At 40.0% G+C, this 25,187-nt stretch overlaps 1 long non-coding RNA gene across 1 annotated transcript; it reads right to left on the bottom strand.

Moving 5' to 3' along the window:
- Positions 1 to 725: 725 nt before the first annotated feature.
- Positions 726 to 2,624, bottom strand: LOC311429911. The gene is made up of 2 exons (XR_014688467.1): positions 2,486 to 2,624; positions 726 to 1,122 (listed from the first exon to the last, which is right to left on the bottom strand). It is a non-coding gene; the product is annotated as an uncharacterized lncRNA (long non-coding RNA).
- Between the last annotated feature and the right edge of the window lie 22,563 nt (positions 2,625 to 25,187).

Here is a 25,187-nt window from a genome sequence, read left to right on the forward strand (position 1 = left end):
AAGAAATGTCTACATCATTCTAACCATGTGACATTTTATTCAACTTTTATACTATGGAGGATCAGAGTATACACTTCCCAAGTTGACAGAAAACTTTGCTCCAATTTCAGAGCATCTGTGGACTGAGAGTGATGGATAATTTCCCACTTGCATTAGCCTAATGAGATGAGTTTAGCTGACTGCAGAATTCATCAAGGTGCACAGCTATTCCCTCCTAACATCTCAGTCTTTTGAACAAACTCAGCAAAACTCTTGGCACATGGCACAAATTGTAGGAACCTGTAAACCAAGCCATTTTGGGTAGGTATAGTTCTTGCTTTGCCTTTGAGGGACTGAATTTCCCAAATTTCTTTCCGCCATTATGTTCAAATGATTACTTCAATAGGCCCCTGGTCAACATCTTAGCAGAGCCTTGTACCTTACTCCTTTATCCAGTGGATAGTACTTAGAAAGCAGACAGGCAACTGGTTGAATATATCTTGCTTTTTAGAAAATGATACACATCTTGGTTTCATACTGCATCCCATCCCTCCTAGTCATTTATTCTGTTATTTTTACTGTTCTGGTATTATTTATGTTGGAAAAGTACAAAGAAATGCATACAAGCAGAACAGCAAAGCCTACTAAGCCCACATCCGACAGGTGTAAACGCCTGGATGAAATTTAAGGAACTGAAGAATTAGGACCAGAGAGTTCAAGCTCTGAATAAAACAGGAACCAGACAATGTTCCAGCACTACATTTTTCTATTGGGAAATGGCTTTCTCTGAAATGTTCCACTGGAATAAATTTGTTCAGAGAGACATAAACTTGAAAGATGACACCTTCCTTACCCTTAATCCCAGAAGTCTTCTTCACCACATGACAGGGAGGTGAAGCCTGGAAGCACCAACTGACCAGCACTCAGCTTTTCTGTAGGTTGGCTTTCCTTGAACCACCCTTCAAAGCTGTCTGGGATCCCAGACTTTGCTGCAGATCTTCTGGCTGCCTCCTAGCCTCTGCCCACTTCTTGGCAGATGGCTACCAGCCTGACATTCCTCAATATCGGAGCCTCTCCATATGGCTAGCTGCCTTCCTGTTTCTCCCCAGGATCAGACAAGGCTGACTGACCGCAGACCTAACTCTGCAAGAAAAGATAGGTAATACTAGTTATGTGCAGTGTCTGTGTTGGTTTCAAAACCTACGATCATTTTTTTTTTTTAATCAAAATAGAAAATTCTGTGACTCCAAGACAGAAAAGTCCCAAGCCCTTCACTGTACACTGTCCTGAAGATATCCAGATTTCAGTGGAGAACACATGCGAAGTGTCCTTTGCTGTGGAAACCCCATAATGGGTAACTAACAGTTATCTCTGGCAACCCACATTTCTAGCTCAGCAATAAGAGAGCCAAGAACTTTGAGCATGGGGTGTAGATCATGGGCATTTTGCACACTCATGACTTCATAGCTGCCATTTGCTGGATCTGACTTATCTTTCAGCCCACACAAATCACAGAACAGTTTGGGTTGGAAGGGCCCTTAAAGATCATCTAATTCCAACCCCCTGCCATGGGCAGGGACATCTTCCACTAGACCAGGTTGCCCAGGGCCTCATCCAGCCTGGCCTTGAACACCTCCAGGGATTCACAACTTCTCTGGCAGCCTGTTCCAGTGCCTCACCAACCTCTGAGTAAAAAATTTCTTCCTAACCTTACATCTAAATCTGCCCTCTTTTAGTATAAAACCATTAATACTTGTCCTACCCTCTAGCTGAACATTGTGAGTGCCAGTGATGTTTGCCAGTTAGAGTAGAGGCAACAATGCTGTTGGGAGGATGTGCTGTGAAAGCAGGGAGGAAAAAAAAATTAACCTTTCTGTAAGTGAGGCCAAGAAGTGACCCTGAACTCAAAAAAATTCTTGTAAAGTGAGAAAGGCTTCTGTTGTGTCAATTCAGACATTTGTAGGTAATTGCAGGCAATCTGAATTCCATTTCAAGGTTAGAGGAGTTTGCATAAATTATTCTCATTTATGAGAGATCAGATTAAACATCATTTAGAAAACTTAAGTATTTATGACTGGAAACAAGCCTGTTTGGTAATTGTTAACTGATGAACCGAATCCTGTGTAAGGTCATGTTTTGAAATAGGATATGGAAAAGCAGTAAAGCAGATTTAACAGCCTTAGGAAAAAACTCCTAAAACATCAAAACAAAAAGGAAAAGGAGATGTAAGTGGTTTAGGTCAGGGTTAGTGCTTGATGAGGACAAGTGGAATACAGGAAATTTTTTATATTACATTTTCCTTTCCTGTTAAAATGATCATTGTTGATCAGCTTAAGTGATAGACTACTACTGTCATGTATGCCCACATCCCAGAATTGCAGCTGGAAAAGAATTTTTCCTTCTCCTGTAACATTTGTAAAGTTGCATAAATACTGACTTATATGATTCTGGTATTGAAAAGAAGTCCTGGGTAAGAAGAGGGGCTTGAAGACAGAAAAGTACTTGCCTTGAATAAACGTTTGGGGAAAATACCTCCAAGCAATCAGGAAAACTCAGCAAAGATTCTGCTCAAGAGCCCCAAAATGTTCTTATTTCTTCTTGATGTTGACTTGGCCAATAGGGACAAAAAAAGATTATGCTTCCCCTTCAAGAAACAGAACAGATAACTACATGATATGAAATTGCACCAGCTGAGCACCTTGTGGAGAGAGATAAAACAAAAGAGCAGGGGAGCTGAGATCTTAAAAATAGATAAATAAGTAGATCTTTGGCTGAGTTCAGACTAGTCCTTCTAATTGGGACCCAACTAAAAGACTTTCCTAAAGCCTCTCTATGGTTATTCTTATCGGTCCAAATCAGAAGCAGAGGACTGAAACTGGCCCAATTCTGGATGTTACTGTAAGGGAAATAGTGAAAAGGATTCATGCTAAAGTTACAGAAGAGAGACATAAACATTTTAATCTTTATTTTGTATAGATTCAGTTTCTGACTTTACCAAATGCATTTTAATTAGCCCCAATAAAATAATTGTTTTATATGTGTGCACAAAAGGCCCCAGGGAGGATCTTTTATTTCATGTTTCTGTGCAAAGGCTGAGCCTGATTTAGAACACACTTGGGAGGCAGCCTAAATATTTTGATTCTGACTATTTTTGCTGTCACTAACCACCTGAAAGCTTATAATTACAATGACAGACATCTGTCCAAATCAGATGTTATTTCCTTTTTGCAAGCTATCCTACCATCACAAGGAATGCATTTAAACCAAAAACATCCCTTCACAGTTCTGCATCAGTATGGACAAGACTCAACATCCACGTTCTTCTTCCTATACCAAACCCATAGATCACTGCAGTAGGAAAGAGTGTTGGTGCATTTACCTTTGCCTCTTTCCCAGTTTTGCTAGAGCCTTGCCATCTCTCCCAGAGAAATTGTGATCCTGGATTATGCTTGCCTGGGAAAAGAAGAAATTTTATTGCAGCTAATTCAGTAGCAGACTCTGACTGGATCAGAAGTTCAATTTGTAGGATATTTGGATATGAAGCCACCTGTCTGGCTTGCTGATAAAACAACTCCAAGACATGAAGACAATGTAAAGCAGGGCAGAAGCACCTAAGATTGCTCTGTATGAGCTAAAATGGGCACCACTGGCTTACATCACAGTGCAGCACTGTAATGCTCCATGTAATACATACCTGAGCTGGTGTTGCTAGCTCAGTGTCTCTGTACTGTACTCCCTTGCTGAGTATGGACATAGAAAAGGAGAAAAAAAACCTTTCTTCAAATGATGAATTACCAAAGAGTGTGTTCAAAGGCCCACCCTTCAGATGGCCTTTGAGTCAAGATCTCTATGGAGGAGGAGAGTATGTCCTTGAAGAGGACACCTCCCCATGGCATCAGCTGAAATCCCGACTGTCCTGCCCTTAGAAAGCCCTCTCAGCCCTATCATCTCACAGGTAGGAAGCACTGGCAGCCAGTGATGAATAAATCACAGTTTATAATCTCTTTAATACAAGCCTCTCTCCTAACTCCTAATAAATGAAAACACTATGTTTCCTTTAATAAGAAATGCATGAAAGTGTGCCATTCATAAAAAGATTCAATTAAACATATGAAGCATATCCTGCTGTGACCCATGTTTCAGTAACAATGTGATCTTTCTTGTGTGGCAGTGGGACTTGTTCAGATAACTTAAAAAAAAAAAAAAAATCAAATCACCTCTCCTTTAGAAAAATTGATCTGCAACTTGACTAGGAATTGATCATTAGAACTAGTTCTACAAATGCAAAGCAATTCTCCATTGGAAAAGAATTAAGTATAAATATTTATTTGAAAAGAGGCTGCAAAATCATGCTTTTTCTCCTTGTAAAAAAAAAAAATATTTCTCTTAATGGAAAATAAGGAGCAACTGTGCTTTAGGCAAATTAGATCAGAAGGAATAATGGAGAGATTGTTCACAAGAGAAAGGTTCTCTTTCCCCAGGACTTTCTCTTCTAAATGTTTTTACTCAGGTCCAAGCATAAAAACTTAAAATGTTATTCTAAGAGTTGTTTTAGCAGAAGTTTTTTGTTTATTTTTTTTCTTTTTTTTTTAAGTGCCACCTTTGATTTCAACAGTCTGAGACAGAAAAATGAGCAAATGAAGAAAACACATTTACCACAAGAGAGTCCAATATCACTGAAGAGAGAAGAGTCCACAAATGTCCAACCTCACCTTCAGATTAATCTCTTGTATTATTTGAAATCGCAGAAGTACTAGTTTCACTGTCACGGAAAGACCTTAACATAAGTAAACAGATTTCATTGAAAATACACTGAGAAATTACTGAACATTTCTCTTTCTACCACCTTTTCTGAAGCACAGGATTATTTAATCAGGCAATTACAGTGAGTCCCCGCTCACTGATGTCAACAGGAATCTGCAACTTCCTCCACCTGTGCCAGGGTTTGATTTTCAGATTTCATAAGGACTGCCTGTCTGCTTAAGCTTAAAGCAAGTCCTTAGGCATACTGCTGCACTTGGGTTATAAACCTCTCTGGTTAATTTGTAAAGTTCTGTAAAAAAAAAAAAAAAAAAATTGAAAAAAAAAAGTATCAATTTCTAGAAATGGCAAACTCCTCTTCACTGAATGTTAGTGTTCTGCTGTCAATTGTGCAGAGAAACTGTTAGGCATTGTGATTTTGTTTGGTCGTTAACATCTCCAGTCAGACAAAGGATTTTTCCTATTTCCATGGAAGATGCCAGAGTTTACTGACACAAAGCAACTAACAGAGCAGAGCATACCCAGTCATAAAACCAACAGCTCCTGATCAACTGAATAAACAAAGATGCTGCAATATCTTTCTTCTGTATTTCATGCCATGATGAGCAGCTCCAACTTACTCTGCTCTCTGTCACAGCTTCCTGCAGATAAAAGCCTGACACCAGGTCACAGTTCTGAACTGCTCATCAGGCAGTAGCATTCAGGTACTGTAGGTAAATGTTTAAGACATCTCCCAGAGCTGCAGGATGAAAGTCACATTTTCAACAGCAGTGATGTACTATCAGAGTACAACTTTGTTTACTTAAAGGCGAAGCTCAGCTGTGCAGGATATTGAGTTTTCCTGAAGTACAGTCCAAAAACTCTCACAGAAGCTAAGACAAATCTTGCCACATCCCAGCCTGCATGCAAAACTCACTTCTTTAGCCTTGCACTTTTCTCTTTCTACTACAAGCATACAGCTGTGGATTGTTTTGAAACAAAACCCATACAAAATGGTACAAATAACAGCACGCACATTTGTCCTCCAGGGGAAAAGCCGAGAGACTAAACAACACGCAACAGACATTAGCTGCATCACTTTTTACAGCCTGCAACATGTTTGGAGGCTGACAACTATGAAAGCCATGGAGATGTGTAGCAGCCTGATTGTGGGAAGCCTGATAAACCCACATTAAAATCATTCACTTGGAACCAGCATGCCTAATCCATAATCAGGATTAATACTGAAAGTGCTCAAAAACCAAGATTATTAAAAGAATATGTTACTTGTATATATACATAGATACGTTCTACATAACAATTGTCTCACTTCAGAGATATGCCCCAAATGAGATGCTCAGTGTGACCCGTATCTAAAACCCATCTGACTGTAGCATGGAAGTGATCAGAGTTCCTCCTCAATGCCTTATAGGCAATTTCCTGCAGACCCTTCTGCCACAGCCAAAGCATTTGAGGACATCAGTGACTGCTTGTACGCTACAGACTCTGTTACAGCCCAGCATGTTCACCAGGTTTCTGTAAAATTCCTCATTTTACCATACCTCTTTGGCATGTTCCATCAACAAGTGCCAAAGCCTGTTGTAACCACATTGCAAATTTAGCATAAACAACTAACATTTGAGGAAAACAGTTTATGACTAAAGCAGAACAAGGCCTAATACCCACGGGCATACAACTATTTGATATGCCTAATAAGAATTGTCCTATGGATAAGGACTTAGGGGTTCTGGTGGATGAAAAGCTTGACATGAGCCAGAAGTGTGCACTTGCAGCCCAGAAGGCCAACTGCATCCTGATGGCTGGATCATCAACAGAGGCATGGCCAGCAGGTGGAGGGAGGTGATTGTCGCCCCCCACTCTACTCTCGTGAGGTTCCACTTGGAGTGCTGCATCCAGGTCTGGGGCCCTCAGCACCAAAAAGATGTGGGGCTGTTAGAGCAGGTCCAAAGGAAGGCTATCAAGATCTCCAGAGGGCTGGAGCACCTCTCTTGTGAGAAAAGGCTAAGGCTAGATTTACAAAATTGAAGCACAGCTATTATGAAATGTATGTTAGTATAAGGCTAGGTACTACTAGTGATAAAACGTATAATGAAAATTGATTAATTTCTAATAAAACTAAGCCGATGTCTTTGAAAAACATATGAAAATGTTAATAAAAAAATGCATAAAATTTTTTTTGTAATTCTAGAAAAAAATCAAAGTGCAATTTCAATATGCATATCCTAAAACTCAATAAAATAGAAGGTGAATGATAATTCAGTCACATTCTTATAATACCTTAGGTTTTATAATGTGTGTAAGCAACTCTCAGTATTATCTCATTGTAAGTTTTGGCTGGTTTTGCTGTGAATTAGATATTAAATGAAAAGGTTACTACAAAATGCCAAGGAAAGAACATATCACACATCTCCTTGGTTTAACTAAGACAGAAGAGAAATACTTGCTGGAGATTATTAAAAAGTGAACATTTGTAAACATAACTGGTGAGATCTTGGGGAATAACACAGTTTATTGCCCCCAAAGTTCTGGTAGAACCTGCTGGACGTAGACTGTTCTCCCCAGCATCAATCAACTTGGCTAGCCACCTCCAACAACACAACACCAAAAGAAAATAATCTGCTGTTTACATGAGCTACTCAGCATGTGCAGTGCTGGTTTAAGGTCACGGACTGCTCCCAGCTGAAGACAACAACCTGCCGCATGGTTACCCCTAGTATGTGGCAGGGTTTCTGGAATGGAGAGAGAAACAGTTTGCATGAGAACAGAAAGCCAACCTGAGAGACAGTCAAACCAGCCCAGGCAGTTACAACACCCTAGTCAACCACAGTGAAGTTTATTTTACTAAATTTCTCTTTCCAAAACACATTTACGTAAGTTTTCATAGAATGAGAGAAATAATTTAGCTTATTTTTCTTTATTTCTCTAGTAAGCTTGCATTCACACTAAACTATATGAACACAATCATTCTGTAGTTAGGGTCTTTTATACCATTTTGATCATCTTTTTAAAACTTACAAGCACTCATCATCACCATCAGATATTTATAGCTATACATATAATTGCCATTCTTCTCTTTGCTATTCAGTATTTTAAGGTTATCTACAACATTATTATTGTTTCATATTTTATTAATCTACCATTCTCTTCCACCAAAAAATGTTATGTTGATCTCCTCCGGCTCCAGATGTAATTCTCTCCCACAGTGGATTTAGTCTGTTGCTCATCATTACAGCACTAAGTACACTTCCTTTTAATAAAAATAGGAATAAAGTAGACTTTAGTTAGCAATTGTACCAAAGGGCAAGGTAATTAATATCTAAACAGACATGAGTATATAACCATTCATGAAAAATGAATAGTGTGGGTTACCTACTTGATATCCTTACTAAACCTTTGCTTGTTTTATTTTATTTATTTCAGCAGAACAAGGCAGAGTAGTCAACTAAGAAAGCTTTTGAAAGAATGATTTTCACAAGTCCTGAAATGCTAAATGAATGCATTAAAAGATAAAGCCACAATAATTTAAGTTTTAGAAACATAAGAAATCATATTTGACTTCCTTTGGATCAGAGTTGCACCTTTTGTCCAGATGAAGCATATTAAGTATTGCAGTCTGAGACATTATAGTCCTTGGTCATGTACATAATACTATCAGTGCAGCACTTTGAAGATTGGTTATAAGCAGTTCCTGTCCCCATTGCACACACCGGTGCCAGATGAGACAGGCTGAACAAAGAGCTCGCTACCACACCTGCTGTCCATATTGCTCTCTTTTAAACTCCAAGACACTACCTTGACTCAGGTATATATATTTGCCAGAGCAGAGTAATCTGATGTTGAACTACAAGACTCTCTCTCGCCAGCTTTGTCTCAATATACAACAGCGGCAATTCACTGAACTCTTTGCAGACTTGGAGCCTCCCATCTCTCATAGCAAGAATATGTCTGGGGTACCTTCAGAAACAAAATTTATTGTTTAGAAAACTAAACAGTTCTAACAGTTGTTGAGCTAGAAGAGCTTAACCACTGTAGTTGGTTCACCCTTCACCAAGTGTTCCTGATCTTTCAGCTGAAATGTTGATCTTAAATCTTAATAATATACAAGAGGTAGTAAATAAGTGCTGTGGGAGCATGCTAAATTGAGTGTCTCATCATGGAAATTCTGATTAAAACAACAACAACAAAAGAAAATGTTAGGACTTCTAAAGACCTGAGACCTGTATAAAGATCCTTGAAAACCACATAATTCATGCAAAACTGATGAAATCTGTTATGCAGACTTTTGGAAAGAAATGTCTCATGGCAGACACACAGAGATACATGAATCAGATGGCTTACATACACAGCTCATAAACAAAATACTATGTCTCCTGTTTTTGTGAGACCATCCACATTGCAGAAACTGAAGCAAGGCTCCTAACCAATTCAAATGCTATTCCACTCCCTAATTTCTTCAACACATTTATCTCTATGTCTGGCACCAGGTATGACTTCAAAGCCTCACACAATGGCGCCTTCTCAGCATTTCAGATCTCAGCTCTGATGGTATCAACACACTGTCATTTACTTTTATGCAGGAAAAAAAAAAAAAAAAAGAAAGAAAAAAAAAAAAAAGGCTGAAAAATGCTGTTGAAAAGGGGTCGTCAATGACAAAATAAGGTTTCCTGTTAATACAAATTCATTTAAGGTAGCTAGAATGTGGGCAGACTGGAAAATTGCAGGAGCCATATGAACCACATGAGCCTGAGTGGCTGAACAGTAAAGTGGCAGATACACTGTGGATTAATATTTTGTGATCCACAGGGGCAAAAACAATCACAGGTAGAAGGATTGATTCTGAGCTGATCATTGCCACTCAGGAGTGAGGCTGGGATTAAAGCAGACAGTTCTGTGAAAACATTATTTAATTGTTCATCAGTACTTATAAATGGAAGCAAATCCTGTGAAGATGGTTGGTAGAAAATAAATTTAATGCATGGTTCTCAATTCAGTGGGCAGACCAGACCACTGCAACTCATTACCAAAGGAAAGCACACAAACAAGAAGCTTGTACAGAATTAAAAGCAAATGCGCATGTTAAAATGCATCACAGGTTACAAAGCAGAGATTCTCAGGGAAGTCTCTGAGGAGAGTATAGTCAGAGCCTGAAAAGTACTAGGGTGGAAGCAACACATATGTTTGACCTGTCCTCACTCTTTCTCAAGTGTCTGTTTATGGCCACTTCTAGACATAAAGTTCTGGACTTTGTGGATGATTTCTATAAGCAATTATGGATGTTTGTATGTCCCAGCAGGCTTGAAACATGATTCTAAATTCTATTTGCCTTGCTGAACTATCACAAATATTTTATGTAGATTTATTTCTCTTATGGACCTGAAGATTACAAAAAATATTCAGGGTCTGACTCATTTCTCCCTATTTGAAGTCACTGCATACTGACATATTTTGATTTCTCAAAAGCTTTGCAAAAATACTATGAGTTTTCTGAGCAGAACTGTCAGTTTTGTAAATTCAAGATTACTGTAACACTTAAATATATGATTTGAAAGAGTTCTGTAAAGATAAAGTAACATTTTAATGGCCCAGACCCATCATAGTCCAACACAAAGTTTCAATAATTAAAACAATTGAAATGTAAAAAAATGTTTTGTAAAACCATTTTTAGATAGCCATTTACTAGAAACTGTTGAGTTAATTTTCCCAATAAAAGCTCAATAGAAGAGCATTTTTTAAAAAGGGTGTAGACTTAAAAAAAATAAATAAATAAAATAAAAATTTATGTAGGTCTGGATTCCTCCCATTCGTTCTTCTTTATTTTCTTCTTATTTATTTTAGCTGTTATAGCATGATCAGCAAGACTTATCAGATATTCTGTCTCTATTCCACATGATACCCTTGCATTTATGCCCTTGCACATTTCCCTTATGCTCAGTCAACAAGGATTAAACAAATTTTAATTAAAAATGAAAAAGTTTTACTCATCATACAGAAGCAGCCAATAAAATCCTCCTCCATCTTTGTATTTGGTTCTCAGCAATTTCACCTTCCAAAACTATTCTTATTCATTCAGCACAAAGCACAGTGTTCCTGGTTTGTATGCATGTGTGACTCCACAATCTTTGAAAATTAAAAGCAATCCTACCATCAGAATTAAGTGGAAAAAAATGTTTCAGAAACCTACAGATTATTTTACAAATAATTGCAGTCTGTGAATGAAAACTACTTTTTTCACCCATATCTAGGTGTTATCGGTTTCCGTGACAACTTTCTGTCAGTTTTCCATTATTTCCAATGGTTTTCTGAATTAAAGCTCACATATGTTATTATTCAAAGATTAGCTTCTCTTTTTGCAAAACTCTAAATCCTTCTAACAAAGGCTGGGATAATGATATATATATATCAAAGTGTTTCTAGTCAATTTTGATGCAAATGTCACACCCATTTTGATAAAAGCATAAAGAAAGAAATAGCAATGACCACTCATGTAAACAGATACTGATCTTGAAGTCTCAGCTGCCCATTCGAAACACACAATTCTATCATTCAAACATATTGAAGGGAGAAATATTTTAAAGAAAAATGTACAAGAAAAGTGTCTGTGATAGCAATCTGAGGGGTGTTTAAGAAAAGGTTGGATGTGATACTAATGGACATGGTTTAGTGGATAATATTGGTGGTAGGGGGAACAGTTGAAACAGATGATCTTTTCCAACCTTGATGATTCTATGGCAATCAAGATTTACAACTGCTGCAGTTTCTCTGTTTTGTAGAGTCAAAAGACCATAAATCCCCTAATTTTCACAAGGTCTCCCTCCAGTACTGAAATTAGCCTTGATTCTCCCAAGCTCATAATGGTTGGCTCACAGAAAGAGCTCAGGTTTCAAATTGAAAGGCAAAAATACATAAAGTTGCTCCTGGGACAGGAGGAAAAAAATAGGGACCATTCAACGTGGGGAAAAAGAATGTTATGAAACATCCACAACATTATCCATTACATGACAGGACATTTTTTCTTTGGTGCAGAAGGTGGCTGGAAGAGATTTGTTGCCATGTACTATGGCATATTAAGCTTGCAACGGTTATGACTGAGAAAAGAGTTCTGCCATAGCAGGAAAAAAAGTGTGATATTCAAAGAGAAAGAGGGCAACCCAGCTACTGGAAGTCTCAACAATGGCCCAACCTAACTCCTGCTTGAATACAGCTCATCCCCTACCAGGTCATTATTTTATGGTAGGAGATCCAAGAAAATTAATCCATGTGACAGTTTGAGTTTTTGTGTTTTGCTATTGTCTTCCTTTTTTTCTAGGGGGAGGGGAGATAGGAGAATGGACTTGAAGTGGAACATTTGATGCAATGTGTAATTCAGATTGTCTTCAATAAAATCATGACCCTGTAAAGTGTTTAAAATTGGCAAGCAGGCTGCGGTGAACAATTAGACAGCACAGCTGGGTGCCTGAAGAGGGAGAATACATGGCATTTACATAAGGATGCACTTGTGAGGATGGGAGAAAAGGATGTTGGCAATCTTCTACCCTGCTTAGAACATGAAAAAATACACGTACCGCCCCCAAGGGTAACAGTAGCATTTAGTGATTCAAACTTGAAAGAGCAAAATATTTTCTCTTATGTTTGGTGCCAGACTTCTCTCAGAAAACTTCTGAGGGCATGAAATGGAGGAAGGAATGAAAGCGCATTTGGGAAAGCCTCAGATAGTGCTCAACTGTGCACATCTGCAACTATGCACACAGGTACGTAGTATCTAGTAAAGCCAAACCTCTTCTTGAAACTTTTTGAGCATGAAGATCAAGCAACACAAAAACAGAACAGCATTAAGAGTTTTGAGTGTCCTAAAAGCCTGAAACAACAAGACTCACAAAGCTATTCTAAGACCGTGTGCTGCTATAAAAATATTCTGCTTGGTTGGCATACACTAGATTACTTGCACAATTAGAGGTACTCGGTTACTATAAAGAGTTCTCATCACACATGGCAGTACAACAGCTCCTTAGAAGCATCTAAATGGACTTAAGGGCATTAAGAATGTATTTTAACACTATTCAAATCTCTAATTCCTGTACACTAGGAAAGGAGAAAGAAGAAGCATTGACTAACTAAGACAATGTTTTAACACAACAGAGCTAAGTCAGTCCTTTGGGTGAAGAAGATCTGAGGAGGGTTTTTATTATCTGGCTGGAGCTGCACTTCATCTCCTTTCAAGAAAAGCCCCTAACTTCAAGTGTGTGGTACCACAAGGACACTTTTCAGTGCTGCAGGTGTTTCAGAAGACAGAACACAACTGAAGCAGCTCCAAAAGCAGCTCCAAAAGTCTTTCCTATTACATTTGTCATGCATTCTCTTCAACCTACATGTATGTCAGACAAAAACTTTGGCTACCTATTATGTTCTCCCCCTTCCGTAACCTTCCTGCTGCTTCCATTGCCCTTCTGTCTGACTACTGTACACTTCTTTTCAAAACCTATGTGCTATTTTTTTTTTACATTTTGTAGGTAAATGATGACAGATTACGTTGTTTCATTCTATTCTCTTAGGGGATCTTGTTCACAGGTGACCCTTGCAATGAGGTTAGGGGCTTCCTCTTGACGCCACCAAATTCTGTGCCTCCCGTTGGAAAATAAATAAATAGATCACTATTCAGACACCAGCAACAAAGGAAGATCCTCATTGCTCTTCTAAGCTCATCTGAAGAGTTTCCTCTCAGTAAGAGCCTGGCTGTGAATATTTAAATTATTTCTGAAGCAAAGAACAGGTTTCTGTAACAATCTATTGCTGATTATGGTAATTTCATACTGATTTTAAATACCATGCACAAACTACTAATTAGTTATTGAGTTCCCCTCTGCACTGTACACATTGAGGAAATTATGCTTCTTTCTGTAACAGGGAAAGGGATTTATTTTAAAGTCTCTTTCAGTTGATCATCCATCACAACACACATTGCATTGCATGTGTGATATGATATTCAGGCAAGGTGTCTTGATCTGGACAAGCAAGTAAGTTAGAGACAGATCCAGTGGCAGGCTGCAATTATATGAGTCTAACACTAGGAAGGGATACTTCTAAACTAGCTTTTCACATGCATCACAACTCTTATTCCCTCTTTATTCTCCTCATTCCCACCTACAGATGGGCCTGTAGTAAAACCTCAATTTGCAAGTTTTTAGCTTTCTTCCCTGTATACAAGGAGTATGACAAGATATCATCTCTTGGCTTCCCTATTCACACTGACAAAACTGTGATACTCCTGTCCCATATGCATCTCTTTTTTTTTTTTTTTTTTTTTTTTTCCATGAGAATAAATAAATAAGAGGTTAAACAAGAAAGCCATCAAGCCTTTCTAAACTTGTCTCATAGCAAGCAAGAGCCTGACCTCTCAAGAAGGCAAGTAATTAACATGCAACCTCTTGAAATACATAACTCCTGTGCCAAAACTGCAGGACAGTTAAAAGGACAGAAAAAATGCTAAAAACACTAAAAACACACTTTTCATAGATACAGTAAACATGATCAGTGTGGTACTGCAGATGAACTAGCCTCAGTACTTGCAAACCAAAGCACGAAATTACCTGGCACCCCATGGGAAGGGATTCATGGCAATTCCTGCTGAGCAGCTCTTGAAGAACTCTCTGGCAAAGACAGGCAGTGAAGAAACCACCAGTGGCATTTGGGAAGAAAACAATGCATCAAATCACTACAACAATGCAGCCATAAAATGAACGTAAATGGTTTTACAACAATTCTTATATTCATACATAATCATAATATCCAAATTTATTTCCTATCTGTGTTTTTTTGGCCCTCCATTGCTTACCAAAACTAAACCTTAAGTAGTAGCAGTTTTCCTGGCTTGTTGGTTGTGAGCTTTTTTTTGTTTGTTTCTTTGTTTGTTTTTTTCCTCTCCCCTGTTCTCTTCTCCTTTTCTTGCTGGACTCTGCAACATCCTCTCTCTAATGTGGGAAAATTGAACTTTCACATAATGGTACAATTCCCAGTTGTAGATCTCTTTCTAACATCAGAAATACATCTCTGTTCCCTTTTAAGGTCAGTCCAGATGGTCTAGAACAGACTTGCCCAATAGATGTTATTTTAACACTCTCCAAAGTGATTTTGCCCCCCCAAAAAAAATTTTTTTTTCTTCTGCAGAAACTTTTGTTACTAACACTTTGTGCAAAACCACCTACCTTAGCTGAAGATCGAACATCTTTCCCATCTATTTCAGTCAAGACTGTTGCTATGCATTGTTTATATTGTACCAATGATGCTCATTTCACTTTCCTTACTGCTAAAATGAAATTCTCTATTTGGTGACTCAGCCCCTTGATGTTATTACTCAGTCATTTCCACTGCTTCATACCAACTACAAGCACTGGGAGAGGACTATGAGGGCCAATCAGCAAGTACCTCCTTCTGCATTCCAGAGCATTTACCTGATCTGTTTTAGTAGAACTATGGATTAATTTATTATTGCATCTTACTGATGGGGGGGGGAGGAAAAAAAAAAAAAAAAAAACTACCTGAGCACAAAAATTTGAGATTGAAAAAACATGTTTCTTCGATCCCTTCATTAGTCATATCAGAAGAACAAAGACTCCCAGTTGTTACGGACAAGTGCTGTCATATTATCATGGCCTTAAAATAAAGGTTGTATATTTGGAACTCTTCAATGAAAAGAAGGCAGCCTTGGGTAAAATGTGAAAGTGCAGGTTCACAATTCAAACATTCATGGTGGAACACTAGCACATGGGAATTTACTTCAAAAACAAATAAAATATTCTAAGAAACAATTGCACTCCTCCTATACATGGCCAGTTCTCTCTCAGCCTGATAGTTCAGTCCTGCATATAACAGTGAAAATGATTCAGGGGAGGAGAGATGTGTAATGAAAAGACAAGAAGGAGGGAAAACTCTTCCCAAAGACTTCTCTCAGCCCTAACATCTAACTGCCATATGACCTACGCTGTGTCACAACTTCCCTGCATAATAAAGATCTGGCTTTAAACGGTCTTGAGTAGACCATTTTTAACCCATGAAGAATGCTGCAAGTAGGTCAGTCAAATATTTTCTGTTAAAACACTTCATCTAAAATTGAGGCTAATATGTTGGGGGTCATGTAAGGAAAGAGAAGTGCGTAGGCTTTCCACAGAACATACCTATTTCATCTCATATCTAAAATCTCTTTTGATAGGACTTTGCAGCTCAGAAACTGAATGTTGTACACTCTGTCTGAAGTGGGCTCCTCCAACAGATTAACAGCTAACTATCTTGCTACTCAAGACCTTCTGTTATGGGATCTGTCTATACATAGTGGCTTCTTTTAGGCTGGGAGCATAAAACAACTGATCAAAAATTCCAAACTGTTTTTTCAGAATTTTCCAATCAAATTATTAGCTGCAAATCAAAATATTTTGGGACTTTTCTGAAAAATATTTTTTCACTAAACTTTCTATAAAAGACTATGCTTTTCTACTTAAAAATTACAGATTTACAGGACAACTTGTTCCACAGATGCTCATATGAAATCCATGCTTTACCCCATGCAAAATGGATTAGGATTTTTAAAGGTAGAAGGAATGCTTTGTTGGGTGGTGTGCCTCAGTCCCAACTCAGTCAAGGTTAATGTTCTTTTAGCTATTTAACCTTCCCTGTACCAGAGTCTAAGGGCTCAGGCTACTTTTCAACAAAAGATGCTATCAGGATAACCATTCAAAATTTCAGGTATTTGGTATTATACTTCTAAGATCACTGTAAGAATGAACAGTGTGAGAGCTCACACATGAAGATTACAAGAGAGATTTTCTTCTTCAGCTCATCCACATATGTGGTAGTATACTAAGTACTAATATATTTTAGAGGCAGTGCTTTGAACAGATCCCACACCAGGATTTCAGCCTGTACAGACTGTTGCTATAATGTAATACATTAGAAATATTTTGTCTTCACTTTACAATATAACCACTATATTTGATAAATATGGACCAAATACCTTCGTATCGCAAAATATGAACAAGCTTGAATATATAAGTATGCTTCTTTCTTTGTTCTTTACCGAGAGTGTGGTCGCACACCGGAACAGGCTCCCCAGGGACGCAGTCATGGCACCAAGCCTGTCAGAGTTTAAGAAGCGTTTGGACTGTGCTCTCAATCATGTGGTCTGAATTTTTGGATAGACCTATGTGGTGTCAGGAGTTGGACTCGACAATCCTTGTGGGTCCCTTCCAACTTGGGATATTCTATGATTTTTTTTTTTTTTTAATTCTCCATAATATACAAGCAACTTAAATACAGGAAAAGAAAAAGAAACAAAAGAACTTTGGCTGTGGTATGTGACTTTTTGCAGAACTGTGCTTATGGTTAGGTCTCCCTAAGAAGGTTTGCTTTCACAAGCTATAGATACATATTGAAATTTGCAGAATTAGCATATGGGAGGTGTCAGACCATATTACCACATATTCTAAATATAATCAGTAATTACAAATCATGTCATCTGAAACTAATTCAGACAACAAGCCTATATTTTGAGCTCACATCATACTGGCCATGTGCATTCCAATCTGTCTATATCTCCTGTTTCTTTCTTCAGAGACTTGCAGGTGCCTCAGTATCACCTTCCATGCTGCCCAAGTCCATCTGCCAAGCTACCTTCCTCTTCAATGTTTGCTTTTCATGCTGCCTGTAGGAATGAGGATAGTTATAATACCACGTCAAATGCACACTAGAAATATACACCTCCCTGAGCTGACCATCTTTCTTCTATGACCCTCATTATCTTCCTGTATGCAACATACTAATCTCTGTTTGTTTGTTTGTGTATTTGTTTGTTTTTCTATTCTTCATATCAAAGTAGGCATTTTTGGGTCAGAATCTACAGACTGAATTCTTGGCTTGCTTCTGACCACATGCATAGATTAACCAGTGATTATGGAATTATTTTTAGCTGTTTACTTTGTTACTAATTCTGCTCACGTTAATAGCACTTGATGAGTACTTGATACTTTAGAAAAAGCTATCTTATTCAGTTACCAAACACTGAGTGAGGAGTCTATTTTTAGGCACCCATTTGTTTTAAACCTTGGCTTTTCACCAGATGCTTCCATTTTTCAAGCTAAATGAATTGCAACTATTATCCCACTGTTAATATCTACACCACTAAACACCAGCATCAACAGCTTCCACTTAAGAGTTGCATTTGGATGCCCAGTCCACTTCCACCTCTCCCCCCTCAATATATTTGTCACTGCTTTAAAAATGCCCTCAAGTCACTGCTTTACAAATGTCCTCAAGTAATTGGAATTATTCATTCAAAATAAAAGTGTTATAAACTTCCCTCCATGTCACAGATAATTAGTCCTGGGCATTTTGTCCAGATTGCCTTTGTGTCTTTTCTGTAGGTGCCACCTAAAATTCCTGAAAATGCACTTTTTCATCAAGAGTCATAGAGTCATAGAATCATTAAGGTTGGAAAAGACCTTCAATCATCATCCTACCACTAACGTCACCCACTACACCATGTCCCTAGTCACAGAAAAGTATGATGCCAAGAACAGTAACAAACTTGCTGACAGCACTGCAACTTTTATTTATTCTAAAGCAGTCCTATGTTTTTTTGTTTGTTTCAGCAGGTGTTTTTTTTCTGTAAATAAACGTTTCTTTTCCCATAAATAAGTGCTGTAGACGGTCTTGATTAACAAAAAAAAAAAAAAAAAAAAAAAAACGTCATTTAATAACTTGTGTAAGAAATGCTACCCTCTCTACAAAGCTTTTTCCTCTCAATCTTACAAATATTCTGATATAAACCAATGGTAGCTTTATCCCACCAGACAATCCACCCACCACACTTCTTAGTTTTCTACCTCTTCCCACTGAGGCATGTGGTAATAAAAGGAGAAGAAGAGCTTTCAACAATTTTGTCACTTATCCACTGTAGGATAACACATTTTAAGGATTTTTTTGGATAAACTTCACTTAAAACAAACTGCACATTACCCAGTCCAAGCTCTCTTACAAAAACGGCTATACATAATACATAATTTTATATTGCAAGAATGGTCAAAAGTGATTTGTACTGATGTTGTAACTTCTATGACCCATTCTGAAAAACACAGAATCACAGAATTGAATGAGTTGGAAGGGACCTCGAAAGATCATCGGGTCCAACCCCATTGCCAAAGCAGGTTCCTTAGAGCAGGCTGCCCAGGTACGCATCCAGATGTGCCTTGAATATCTCCAGAGAAGGAGACTCCACAACCTCCGTAGGCAGCCTATTCCAGTGCTCAGTCACCCTCACCGTGAAGAAGTTCTTTTGCATGTTGGTGGGGAATTTCCTGTGCTCTATCTTGTGACCATTACCCCTTGTCCTTTCCCTGCAAACCACTGAAAAGAGGTTGGCCAAATCCCTCTGTCTCCCATACTTAAGGTATTTGTAAACATTAGTAAGATCCCCTCTCAGTCTTCTCTTCTCCAGGCTGAACAGACCCAGGTCTCTCAGCCTTTCCTCATAGGGAAGATGCTCCAGGTCCTGTATCATCTTTGTGACCCTCAGCTGGTCTCTTTCCAGGAGATCCCTGTCTTTCTTGTACCAGGGAGACCAGAACTGGACACAGTACTCCAAGTGAGGCCTGCCCAGGGCAGAGTGGAGGGGGAGGCTCACCTCCCTTGACCTGCTGGCCACGTTCCTTTTAATGCATGCCAGGATCCCATTGGCCCTCTTGGCCACCAGGGCACACTGCTGGCTCATGGTCAACCGGTCATCCACCAGGACCACCATGTCCTTCTCCTCAGAGCTCCTCTCCAGCAGGTCATCCCCCAGCCTGTACTGATACATGTGGTTGTTCCTTCCCAGGTGCAGGACTCTACACTTGCTCTTATTAGACCTCATTTGGTTTCTTCCTGCCCATCTCTCCAGCATGTCCAAGTCTCTCAGCACAGCCTTTTGACATGTCAGCCACTCCTCCCAGCTTTGTCATCAGCATACTTCCTGAGGGCAGACACTATTCCCTCATCAAGGTCATCGATGATTATGTTGAAAAAGACTAGACCCAGCACTGACTCCTGGGGAACACTGCTAGTCACAGGACTCTAGCTGGATTCTGCTGAGCTCGGCCAGTCAGCCAGTTCTCAACCCACCTTACTGCCCACTCCTCTATCCCACACTTTCTCAGCTTTGCTAGTAGGATATCATGGGAGACAGTATGAAAAGCCTTGCTGAAGTCAAGGTAGATGCCATCCACTGCTCTCCCCTCATCTACCCAGCTGGTGATGCCATCATAGAAGGCAATGAGGCTGGTTGAGAAGGACTTCCCCTTGGTGAATCCATGCTGAATACTCCTCATAGCCTTCTTCTCTTCCAATTGCTTGGAGATGGCATCCAGAACAAGATGTTCCAACACCTTTCCAGGGACAAAGGTGAGACTGACTGGCCTGTAGTTTCCTGAATCCTCCTTTTTGCCCTTCTTGAAGACCAGAGTGACATTGGCTATCCTCCAGTCTTCAGGCACCTCTCCTGTTTTCCAGAACCTTTCAAAGATGATAGAGAGTGATTCAGCGATCACCTCTGCCAACTCCCTCAGCACACATGTGCATTGAGCCCACTCAGATGCTCCTGAACCATGCCCCTGTCAACAAGGGGGGAGATCTCCACTTCCCAGACTCTTCTGTTCCCTGCAGGGTCAAGGAGTCCCAGCGGGGGAGTCCGTGAAGCAAAGACCGAAGCAAAGAAAGCATTCAGTATGTCTACCTCCTCAGCGTCACCCATTACCAGGATACCCACCTCGTTCAGCAAGGGCCCCACATTATCCTTAGTCTTCCTTTTACTGTTTACACACTTAAAACAAAAAAAAAAAAAAAAAAAAAAAAACAGCTTGGAAGAAGTGCTGTTTAAATGTTGCCCAGCTCTCACATGCACCCTTGCTTTCTAGCAACGTAGCACATGAGATAGTCCCAAGCAGGTCCTGGAAGAGGTCAAAGTTGGCTCTCCAGAAGTCCAGGGTTGCAATCCTGCTTTTTGCCTTATTTCTTCCACCAAGCTTGCTCCCCAATACACTTGTACCCCACTTGCTGAGCTGAAGTCAGTCAGCAGCCCACATACCAGGCTTCTCAAAGGGCTGCCCAAGATCAAAATACCCAAATCCTTCGCCCAGACACCACCCCCTCAGCCAGTTGTTCATCCGTCTCGTTCTCCTCCTTCTTCCTGGGTCTCAGTCACCCAGAGGGAGGACAGAGGAGAACACTACCTGCACCCCTGATCCCTTCAACAACCTTCCCAGGGATGCAAAGTCCTTTTTAATATTCCTCATTTTTCTAGTTGCAGCTTCCCGGGATCCAACCTGAATGACAACATGAGGATAGTAATCCTCCAGTTTAATGAGCTGTGGCAGAGCCTTCCTAATGCCTCTGACACATGCCCCAGGAAGACAGCACACCTCTCTGGAAAGGTTACCTGGGCGACAAATGGGGGCTCAGAGCAAGAACTCTCCAATCACTAAGACTCTCCATTCTTTTTTTTTTGTGGCACTGGTTGTGATGCAGTGCTCTGCCTGGCCCTGATCCCTATGCTCTGTACTTCCTCTAATCTTAACACACTTCACAGGGTTGCTTCCCGGGTTCAGACTACTGCCCAGACCCTCAAACTCATTCTTTTCCCACCACCTGAGAAGGGAGGCGCCTACAACAATTACCTTTCTATCTGTCTTGGTGGAGGCAGTCTTGAGGCGTGGAGTCCACTTCCTCACCCTAGGCATCCTCCTGAGTGTACTTTCTACCTCATCCTCACCCACCAGTCTCTCAAGCTCCAGGGTATCAAATCTGTTGTGTAAGAGCACCTGGGAAGGTGGGGCCAGTAGGGGGGGTTGCCTGCGAGGTCAAGCAGGGACCTGTCTCCATTCCTCCTCAACTCCCAGGTCCCCTCACTCAGCCCAACAGCGACAGGGCAGGGGGTCCACCCCCATTTGGGGTGTCTCACCCCAGTACCTCTCCTTCAGGCCCTGAAGGGAGTTGCTCCACCAGTCTATCTCCTGCTCACATTCCCTGATGACCTTCAACCTCTCCATCTGCTCCTTGAGCCCTGCCACCAGGTGGACCAGGTCATCCACCTGCTCACACCTCACACGCACGGTGTCTCTGCCTCCCTCAGAGGGCAGCAACAGGCTCAGGCATTCCCTGCATCCAGAGACCCGAACTGCCGCACTATTGAGAGGGCAGTCAGTCTGGGTGGTTACAGACTTTCTAGAGAGAGCTCTCTGCCTAATGTAGACCATTGTGGCCTATCTAGTGGTAGACAGCCATTAGAGGAGTTGTTCTTATGGACGGGGGGATCGCACTGCCCTCCCTGCGTGAACTGCCACGCCCCGCCCTGTTTGCCCGTCCTGGTCACCGTGCTCCCCAGGAGTGGCTTTTGAATGGCCGGGGAGGGGGCGCTGCCGGCTCCGCCTACGCCTCATCAGACTTCCTCGCGAGGGCTGCCGGGCCCTGGCGGCTCCCTTGGCTGCCTCTAGTGGCCTCGGTGCCGGAAAAAAATCCCTGCTTGTCCCGGTACCCCGCTCTGCTGCAGAACGCGTCTGCCCCAGAGCCGATCGCCTCAGCAAGATGCTCTTAGGAGCCTTGGAATGTGTAGGAAAAAGGAAAACACAGCATATTTTTACTCTTGTTTGTAAAGTGACAGCTATTTAGAGACCCCCTACAAAGGTTATGACTCCATTTGGTTAGATGCCATAAACACACCAAGACACAGACTTTCTCCCACGCAGGTTACTCTCCGAAGTTAAATGAGATGAAAAGCCTCTGAGAAAGAACACATAATCATGCTTTTACAGGTGAGAAAAGTGGCACTTGATTAGCAATTTTTAACATGGATGATTAGGCACAATAATCTGTACTTTGGCACTAATACAATCAGTGTAAATAGCTTACAGCTTTGCAAAATCCATCACCTAGATACCTCTCAAGGTAAGTAAGTGACTTTCTTGGTGTGGCAGATAGTATCTGTGATAGAATCAATTATACTGGCCATATTTTTTGGTTGTGAAAAGCACAAAGTCATTTCTGCTCTCTGGAGTATGTGTATTAGGTTTATTTGTGCTCTAACAAAACCTCTTTGTCCTTCTACTAACAGCACTTCAAACTCTACTGCCTTATTGTTAACAACTTCTATTTCAGCATGTGTTGATGGAAAATACAAGGATTTAGATTTTAAGATGTTGGCAGAAAACAAATCCATATTTTGTTGCTCTAGTCCCTTCTGGAATGTATTGGAAACTACTTTATCTGCCACCTCTAAATCCTATCCTGAAGACTGTAACACCAGCCAAGAATGCTTAAAAGAGATCCCCTATCAAGATACTGTTTTTGTTAGACTGTGACTCGTTATCATGAATCACTATATGTTCATCATTATGAACACTTAAAGTCTCATAATCTATTTTATTTGATTTCAGATTATTAAAATCTTTAAAAGAAAGCACATATGCAACACAAAGCACACTGATGAGCAGCAGCATTTGGCAAATATGTTAAAGACAAGGTGATAACATCAATCATCATGCTACTGTGAATGTAAATAACTGTAATTATTAACATTACTTGTTAAGCGTAGAAAGTGTGATTTGTAGAACACTTATCTGTACAAATTACACTGTAAATTGAAACTGACTTCAGTCATCAGCAAAGCTGTGGAGGCTCATGTTGACCGTAGCAGTCCTGATTGCTTAAAGCACAGGCAGACACAAAGGGTAGCCCTACCATCCTTGCAAGGCCCTGACAGACCAGAGGCATGGCTAGCAGTTCTTTGCAGTTCTTTTTCTTCTACTTGTTGCCAACTCTTTTCTCAGGAAGGCAATGAATGGGGGAAGAATGATCATGGTTTTGCTGACTAAAGGAATCAGAAAGCAAGATTTAAAAATGCAAATAACAAAATGAAACAGAAGCACTCAGGTTACCAAACTATTCATCTGAAATACCAATGAAATATGTGGGAACATGGGAACATTTTTCCCTGTCTGGAGAGAACCCAGTCACCGCAAACGTGAAAGCGTTTCAAAATGAGTGAAAACTGATGATGCATTTGATAGGAGAACAATATGGCCAAAGGTCAGGAATTATAGGAAGAGAAAGGAATAGTCCGTATATGCAGTATTCGTCCCATGAAAAAGATTTCAAGAAAGCAACAGAGAACATTAAGCTCAGTAGAACAGTGCCCAGAGAGTTTTTGAAAACATTGATGAAATCACCGCAAATGAGCAGACTTGACAGTGAAGATCTATCTTTTACATCTTCCACATCAACAAAGTGAATCACAGGCATGATGATGCGGTGACTATTTAAAGCAATACGTAAGACAGTACCAGCCCTCCCCAGGAACAGATTTCTTCATGGAAAACTGGTGGAAAAACCTTCTCTATCAGTCTCTCTGGGAAACCTAATTCCTCCAAAAAATGTGTGTGTGCAATTACATCAGTTTCAGGCAAGCCTGGCCTGAAAAAATAAAAATAAATAAATGAAGACAGGAATATAAATGTAGGCCAGACAGGGGATACGATACTAATGACAAAGCAAAAGCAGATCCATAAAGAGACAGGGATTCCTTTACTAATGAGGAATTTTACAGAATCTCCAAATATTGCCAGTCTCTAAAACAAGTGAAATCATTAAAAAAAAAAAAAATAGGGAAGCAGCAAGAAAAAGCAAATTCAGAGACTCTTAGATCAGTTATATCTAGTATTTTATTTCTTATGTTAAAGGGAAGCATAATGGAGAAGTAATATTCTTGTGGAAGACTGTCAAAACTATTTTAGTAATAAAGTTTATTATGGTATGCAATTAGTCATGAAGTCAAGGATACACACAAAATACGGTCACAAAACACAGCATACTGTCTCTAGAATAAAAGGTTAGATGGAGAGATTGGTAAGATTCAGGATTTGCTTCAAAGACTTGTCTTGGCAGCACAGAATACAACTTGGATGAGATACAAAGAATGAAGTCCACCACTGTACTAGATTAGAACCTTTTAGCACTAATATTTGTGATGTCTCACAAGAGGCTTACAAGAATAGCAAAATGAAAAGAAAAAGGCCGAGCTTGTTGCAGCTGCAGGATCTTCCAGAAAAAGGCAGAAAAAGGTATAATGGAACAGGATGGTGTTACCACTAATGAAAAGAAAAGGAGCTGACAAACATTTGAGCCAAAGTGGCAATAGATTAGGGGGAGCTTGAGGAATAGTTGCTTACATTTGATATTAAGCTTGGAAGGAAATCCTGCAGTTAGTTGAGGGACTGTGGAGCTTGGCACAATCAAACTGGGACCAATTTCCACAATTACTGAGACCACAAAAGGCTCCTGAACAGTTCTGTAATAGCACTTCCCTGCCTCAGCTTACCGCTACAGCTGTCCAGACATAAAATGCTCATTGAAAATCTTGGCAGAGTGTCTTTTTGGGA

The sequence above is a fragment of the Aythya ferina genome (genome assembly GCF_964211825.1).
Source record: "Aythya ferina genome assembly, chromosome: 1".
Lineage (NCBI taxonomy): Eukaryota > Metazoa > Chordata > Aves > Anseriformes > Anatidae > Aythya > Aythya ferina.